The sequence below is a fragment of the Micropterus dolomieu genome, linkage group LG12 (genome assembly GCF_021292245.1).
Source record: "Micropterus dolomieu isolate WLL.071019.BEF.003 ecotype Adirondacks linkage group LG12, ASM2129224v1, whole genome shotgun sequence".
Taxonomy (NCBI): domain Eukaryota; kingdom Metazoa; phylum Chordata; class Actinopteri; order Centrarchiformes; family Centrarchidae; genus Micropterus; species Micropterus dolomieu.
This window is the reverse complement of record NC_060161.1, coordinates 29,254,468-29,262,289: the sequence shown is the minus strand read 5'-3', so window position 1 is coordinate 29,262,289 and position 7,822 is coordinate 29,254,468.

Genomic DNA, 7,822 nt, shown 5'->3' with positions numbered 1-7,822 from the left:
CAGCGCTTTTCATAAAAGAGCAGGTCTAGACCGTACTCTGTGATGATATTTAAAGAAAGCCCAACAGTTCCCACCAAGAGCAAGCACTAGGCGACAGAAGCAAGGAAAAACTTCCTTTTAAGAGGCAGAAACCTCGAGCAGAACCATGGCTCAGGGTGGGCGGCCATCTGCCTCGACCGGTTGGGGTGAGAGAGAGAGAGAGAGAGAGAGAGAGAGAGAGAGAGACAGCCTACACAATATACACACAGAGGTACAGACAGTGAAGGTAATGTTGCTATAGACTAAATGAAAAATGGTACAGATATTTATAATAATAGTGTTAATGGTAACAATCGTAATGTTAATGATTATAATAACAATAATAACAATAAGACTAGCAACAATAGTCGTTGCAGCAGAGGGTGTCGAGCAGGAACACGGGGGCAGCAGGTGACCCGCAGCCACAGATCCAGACTCCACAGCTCCAGAGCCAGAAAACCTGCAGGAAGTGATAAAAGGTGATCACCTCACTAAAAACGTTAGTGATTCCTTGACTTCTCCTGTAACACCGTCATCAGGTCAGAGTTTAAGATAATAGTAAGAAAATATCAATATAGCTACTGGATGGATTGGCACAACATTTGGGGAAAAAAATAAATTTTAAAGTAAAGGCAGCAGATCACTGTGGCGCTACACACTGACATACCTCATATCAGCCCATTTTAAAGTCTCTCTTTTGTGACTAGCTTTTTCCTCTTCTCTCGTGCTTCTTCTTCTAGCCCAGAAATCCAGCGATGACTCCATCCACACCTCCCTCATCATGCTGTTCAGTATGAGTCCTAAGTCCCTCATCAGCCTCCTGCTGCTGGGCCTGACTGTTGTCCTGTCCGGCAGCATCTACCTATGGGTCCTCAGATATGTCTGCATTGGCTGCTGCCAGCCAATCGTGGTCAGCAGTGAACCAGAATCCCTTGCTTGGATTGTGTGAATCCATCAGCCCCTGTCTGAGTGAATTTGAGCATTGTTTACTTGCGTACATGCAAGCTAACAAGTCACACAGGATATTTCCCTTCTTCACAGGTAGAATATTATTTATATTAGAATATTATTTATATTATATTATTTAATCCTATTTGAAGTTAGTAATTATAGCGTGATCCCTAATGCTTTTCAGTGATCAGTTGAAGTTGATGGCTGTGTCCCAGGTTGGAAACAAAATAAAAGCTTTGTTGGCGGCATTATGAATAGAGTTGTTATGTTCCTTTGCCAGAGTCAGAAAACTGACCACAAAAATGATGACAAGCACGGGTGGGATCGACACAGCTGTACAGGTTGTTTTAAATCAACTCACAGGAAAAAACAACTGTTCACATCTACATATTTCTTTGATGGACATGAAAAGCTTAAGCTAACTTTACTCAGCAACTGCTGCTGCAGAGTGACATTGACATGTCACTCACTACAAAATAGTTGTTGTTTTTTTTATTTGAACACAAGAGAAACATGACCATGATGTCAGATTAATGAGGTGAAACCAAATGGCAGTTATGGCAGTAATGTAATTGCCTTTAATTATCAGGCAAAATTAAGATGAACTCTTAAATTAATGCAGAAACAAATCTATTTTCTTGTTTTGTCCAATATTCTCCTTTCAGCTCTGCCTTGGTCTCCTCCAGCTCCTGAGAAAAATATGTGGCTCTTTAGCTGCTAAAGGCTCCACTATGTTTTAGGGATGTGAATCTTGATTCTGATTCAGAGGGCGATAATGTAAGAAGTATCGTTGCATCTTGTTGCATCAAAATTTCTATACATTACTTTCTTTTCACTGTGTGACTATTTCACACTTTTAAAACAGCGTATTTGTAATGATGACTTAGATTATCATTTAGCTTTGTTAGAGAACTTGCATTTGGGGTGTTTATGCAGAATATATATATTTTTCTATTTCAAAAATGTTCAACGGTGGCTCATTGGTCATAATTCTTAGTGTAAGAGTTAGCACTCAAATACTGGCATATTGCCAAGGAGGAAAACAAATCTCTTTTCTGCATCGAGAGATCTTTCAAGAAAGAATCGTGATGCATCTAAGAATCTGTCCTCCTCCCATGCCAACTATGTTTACTAGCTAGTCGCTAACGTGGCTAAAGTCTGCTGTCCAGGTAACCTACAGTAGGTTCATCAGAGAGTTTAGAAAAACTGTTGCTGCTTGAAACAAGGCTTCACGGCAGTGAGACTGAACTAAAGCAGTAAAGTTTGGGGCTGTAAAAACCCAAATCAGTTAGCTGAAAGACACTAAGAAGCTCTGCAGAGCTGAGGGAAACGAATCGAGGCAATCCCCTGTGGGTTTGACACCTCTAACACAATGTAAAAATATTTAGAAGTGCAGCTTTAATAGTTCATGTCTTTGAATTAGTCATTTATATTTTCAAAATAAATACTTTGTGCAAACGAAGTGTCAAAGGGACAAGGACAAATGTTATAAATGAATGTGATAACCTAACAATGTTGATATGCAGGAGTGAATTCAGTATTTGTAGGCACCTCAGTGCCAAAACACAGCTGCTAGGCTGCTGCTAACACTCTATTTCTCCTCCCTAATACCACATCAAACTGTAATATCTGTTCTACTATTGGTCTTTGAACTCATTTTCAAATAAACCTTGTATAAACTAGAGAACACTCGATCTGACCTTCTGTACTGTCTGCATGTCTTTGAATAAATAAGAAAATAACATTTCAGATGAAAGATGAGTCACCTCACAGTCTGCCTGAATAATGGACCGAGCTGCAAGACAGAGTCTATCAAGTTTGCATCTTAACGGATCCAATTAAATTTGATCAATCTCATAATTCAACAGCTTCATACCTCTTAAAAGCTCGGTGAATGAATAAGTGATCTGAGAGAATCCCGAGCAGGCAGAAGGCTCGCCGTCTTTTAATATTTTAGCCTTGAATTATGCATGGATGTACACACATCCAAAACCTCCCTCACACACATACACACATCGTATGCGTACACGTGAAGAATGATATTTCTGAACACTCTGGAGCAGAGCATTAATAAATTTTTGAAGCTCCACATGTTGACAGCTTTTATTGATTTATACCGTTTTCAACATTTATAGCTCAGGCTGATCTGAAATCTCTAAAGTTCTGCTTTGTGATAAGCTTGACATGACTGACAGGGAGGAAAAACCTTTTGTGTTGAGCACCAGCCAGACAGGAATGTGCTTTCTACAGCAGCTAGTTTCTGCTAAGATGATAATTCCTATAGATTCCTTTTTATAGCAGTATTTGTAATGTAACTGGTGAGGTCTATGTTGGCATAAGATCATTATCTCTTGGGCTGAGCCTGTTTACTTTAGTGAAACTTTATGTGTTGTTTACTTAGAGAAATCCCCCAACAAAATGACTGCGCCAGACCAGCTCTGTACTCAAATTATGAAAAACCAGTGTATATTAGCTTAATTTTCCCTAGTTGTACCCAGCATCACTGCTTTATTAGAAAAATATTACAGAAGGGTCAATATGTGAAAACCTATAGATTAACTCCTGCAACCCTTTGCGCATAAAATGCATCAAAATTATCATACATAAAAAGTATGATATGACATGGATTCCCAAAAGCCCCAGCCAGGTTCACTGCCTGTCAGTTGGTTGAATGTAATTTAATTATTTGCAAATTTGTTTGTAGAGGGGCCCTATTTTCTAATATATGTTTTTTTTATGTAAATATGTAATATATTAATATATTGCTTTTATGTCCTTGACTATAAATTGACTATAAATTGTTAAACTTTTGTGTTTAATACCTGAATGCAAACCAAATTACCTTAAAGATTATGTTTGTCTCCCTAAAATGTCAGACTTACTGACTTGAATCTGTGCAAAGTTTGTCACTGGAGGTCTTTTCGCATTGATTCCTCCAATGCAGGGGGATGATGTCTTTGCACTTTCTTAAAATCTAAGATTCAAGCGTACCCCGGGCGCGAATTTGCAAATCCTATTATGGCGGTATAAGCTCCACTTTTCTTCTAATTGGCTTAACCTGATGATGAACTTTCTTACGTAGCCCTTGCTGAAAGAAAATTAAGTTTTTGGTGCTTGAAATTGTGAAGCCTTATCAATTTCATCAAGTGACTAGAAGAGGGTAAAAAACCAAAAAACGTTACAGCATAAAGTAAACATTAACAAGATCCTTTAACAAGTATAGGCCACTAAGATGTGCTAGCCACTATGGTGGATGAAAGCGATGCAAAGACGGCTAGCATTCCTACCACAGTGTAAACCCTGCTGTAATTTAATGCCACTCCTTGAATAGAATAAACACATCGTTTGAAATAGTATAAGCCATGACTCAACATAATAATTACACCAGAGCTCCCCTTAATGGGTAGACTGCCATTGATTCATCAGACATTGATAATGTTCAGAGAAATTCTCCAGTTGCATGCTGATGGTTATAAACATACAAAAATATTTATGCTTGAGTGAGTGAGTGGGGGATAGCACGAGCCACACACAAAAGAGCTGACAATTAGAGGCCGAGTAGGGCGGGTAGCAAATTTGCACCCGAGCGAGCTAGATTTGGTACAAATTCGAAAGCCTGGCAAATGCAACAGGTGTTCCAACAAAGAAGCCTGACACCTCCAGTGCAGAGCGGACTCAGTACAGAGAGTGAGAGTTTGTACCACTGAGGGAAACTTTTGATGGCAAACATGGTAATAACAACGAGAATGCACTGTAACATCTTAGCAGATATTATTGTACGTTTCACAACCACCAGTGCTGGGTCAGCCACTGCCAGTTACAAGCTAACAAACATGAACAAATAAAAGATACCAACTAGACACATTGTGGTGCAGAACAGACTCCTCATCAGATGGAGGCTAAAACAAGTATGGTTGAATCTCTCCAGTATTTCCTCTAATGCTAGCCATCTTGATTGCACTGCTCTTTCACTGGTCACACTCCGAGCCCATTCTGAGATTATATATATATATATATATATATATATATAAATAATAAATATACATATATATATATATTATTTATTTATTACTTTTTATGTGGGAAAACCTTGTCAAACTAAATATATATCGCCTACTTTAAAACCTGTGGAGCTCTAACATGAAACCACAAAGCAGCATGACATTGACTTATCATCACCTTTTAATTGGATGTGGGACACTTGTTAGCAAACATTTGCTTATTTACACATCCAGCAGTTACAGAGCAGTATTATCATTTATTTGGAGTCGTGTGTCTGACAACCTGGTGAATGTACTGTGAGTCTGGTAATGTTGGTCTCTACCAACTCCCGAGAGAAACATCTGACTCTCTATCTGCTAAACGCTTCACTGTGCTAGTAGTTAATCGTTTCTTTCTACCACTTCTTGTTGAGCAGATGGTACATTGGGTTTTTAGAGCTTTTTCGCACAAAACAGCTGCTTGCTGCAGCTGAAATTTACACTTAATGTCACAACTTTCCTGTTTTACTCAGACAGTCTTCCCCTCTGTCACTTCCTCCAGCCACCTCTCACTTCTCCCATGTTTGTCTACATCTGTCAGACTAGCAGCATATCCTGGGTGTACCCAGCCTCTCACCCAATGCGAGCTGGGTCCTACTCCAGCTCCCTGTGACTGCACAGCAGTTAAAGTATCCTGATACAGGTAAACTGCCATTCACATGCCAAATGCTTCTACTAATATTTTTAATAGTTTGAGTGATTCCATTTGTCATTAGCAGTCTTGGACATTTCTCAAGAGGTTTGTAGGAGGAGAACTACAGTATATTGTGTCAAGATTGATTCTATTCAATGACGTTTATAGATGAACAATTACCAGTATTTACAGCACGCACAATAAAACAGCGTGAGAATGGATAGTTTACAGAATGGTTGGATATAAAGTAGCTGCACAGAAAGAAAGATGGTGATGATTTAAGATGCTATAGGGTGCAGTCAGAAGTAGGCCCCTGTCACCTCTTTCTAAACTAGTATTTATTTCAACCATAATTTTAGTGCTGTTAGGTAAGTGAAGAGCCCTTCTAAATTACAGATGTGCTGTGCCCACTGTCTCATAATCCATCCTGATTATCCAAGATGTTGTGTTTTCATGTCACACTGTTCATGGCTATGGGTTACATTATCACCCTTAGAGGAAACTTTCCTGCTTGTACACATGCACTAGTACCAGAAGCACAGAGGTGAAGACACTGTCAAAGAACTGTCATTATGTAGCTCACTTCTTCTGATGCTGAGCTGCTCCATCCATAGTTACCATGGTAAGCACAGTGAATGCTATTCCCTGACATACTATAGTCCATTTACACACTGTGGATGAACTGCCTGCACCTCTGGGTCCTCCGCTCTCCGTCTTTGTCTCTGCCAGTATTTCCAGCTGACCCCCTCTCTGTCAGTGGTGCGGTAATGGATTTACTCCTATCTCTCCGAGCACATTGGCCTTAGGTGAGGCAGCGGCTCATCCCATGATTGACAGCTGCTGATAGGACTCAAATCCCAGCCGAGAGCCTGTTGCCAGGGGCTACCGGGGGTGGGGGGGGGAGGGGGTTCCCGCATCCACGCAGTTGCCATGGAAATAGGGAGTTCAGCCATTACGCCTGCAGATGGCAACACTGCCCTCCAAGTCAGGAGGGAGGGATGAGTCCTCTTTGTAGGAGAGGTGAAATGGTTACGAGGGAGGCGAGGCAAATCAGCCTCATGAAGAGCAGGATGTTGGTTTGCTTTCGTGGTTTGCATGTTCACCCCGAGTTCACCTTAGTCTCCTCCGGGTGCACGCAATTGCATGCAAGTCAGGTGGAGACTAGCCTATATCCCCCATAGGCTTCAGTGTGACTGTCTGCCAGCCAGTCGTTGTGCTGCTGTTCATCAATCCATCAAGTGCTGTTTTTTTTTTTACAAGATCCAATAAAATATTGTTTGTATGTTTTGTTCTATCTCATGAGACTGGAGACAAAAGTGTGTTAAACGACTGAAATAGATGCGAGACCATAACTGCAAGTCATCTTTTATCATTTAAAACAGTTGATTTAGTCTAGTGTTGCAGCTGCACATGAAAGATTTCTCTCTCCCTCAGTGCATGTTGGCGTGCCCTCAGCTGTAACACAGAGCATAAAAACACTGGAAGCTGAACCCTTTTTTGGTGGTACGTGCAGCGCTAACCACTTCCATCTATGGTTGCATTTCTTATTTCCTTGTTTCTGCAGCATGCACATTTTTAAAATAGTTTTTTTTAAACACACAGACGTGCACGCCTCCTTAAATATGGCAGAAATTAGTGAAAAAGAAACCAGATGACAGTTGCATATAGGTGGATTACTCACACACACACACACCTCTCCCAGTGGGGACATCTCATTGTCACAATGCATTCTCTAGCCCCTTACACTATCCTTAACCATCACAACTGCATGCCTAACCTTTACCCAATTGTAACCTGAACTCTAAAACTCAAGTCTTAACACTCAAAAAGAAGTCTCTACCCGTGGGTATCTCAATTTAATTTGGCATCAGTCCCCACCGGTTAGTGTGCATTCAGGTCCCCTATGAGATATAAGAACAAGTACAAACACACACACACACAGACTTTCAGCCTCCAAGTGATGATCAGTTCTGGCTGGCTGTGTGGGTAAAGGTGTTTCTCATCACCCGCTCTTGACAGTTCATCTTATCACTCATCACATCTTGGAGAGTCTTTTCTCTCCTGTCGGGTAGGAGGGGAGAGGTCATTGGAGGTCGAAAAAGCAGGGGTGGAATCCAAGTATTTCTCACCTGGGCGGGAAATACTGCAGCTGGCTCTCTGAAACTGAAAAGAAACTGTG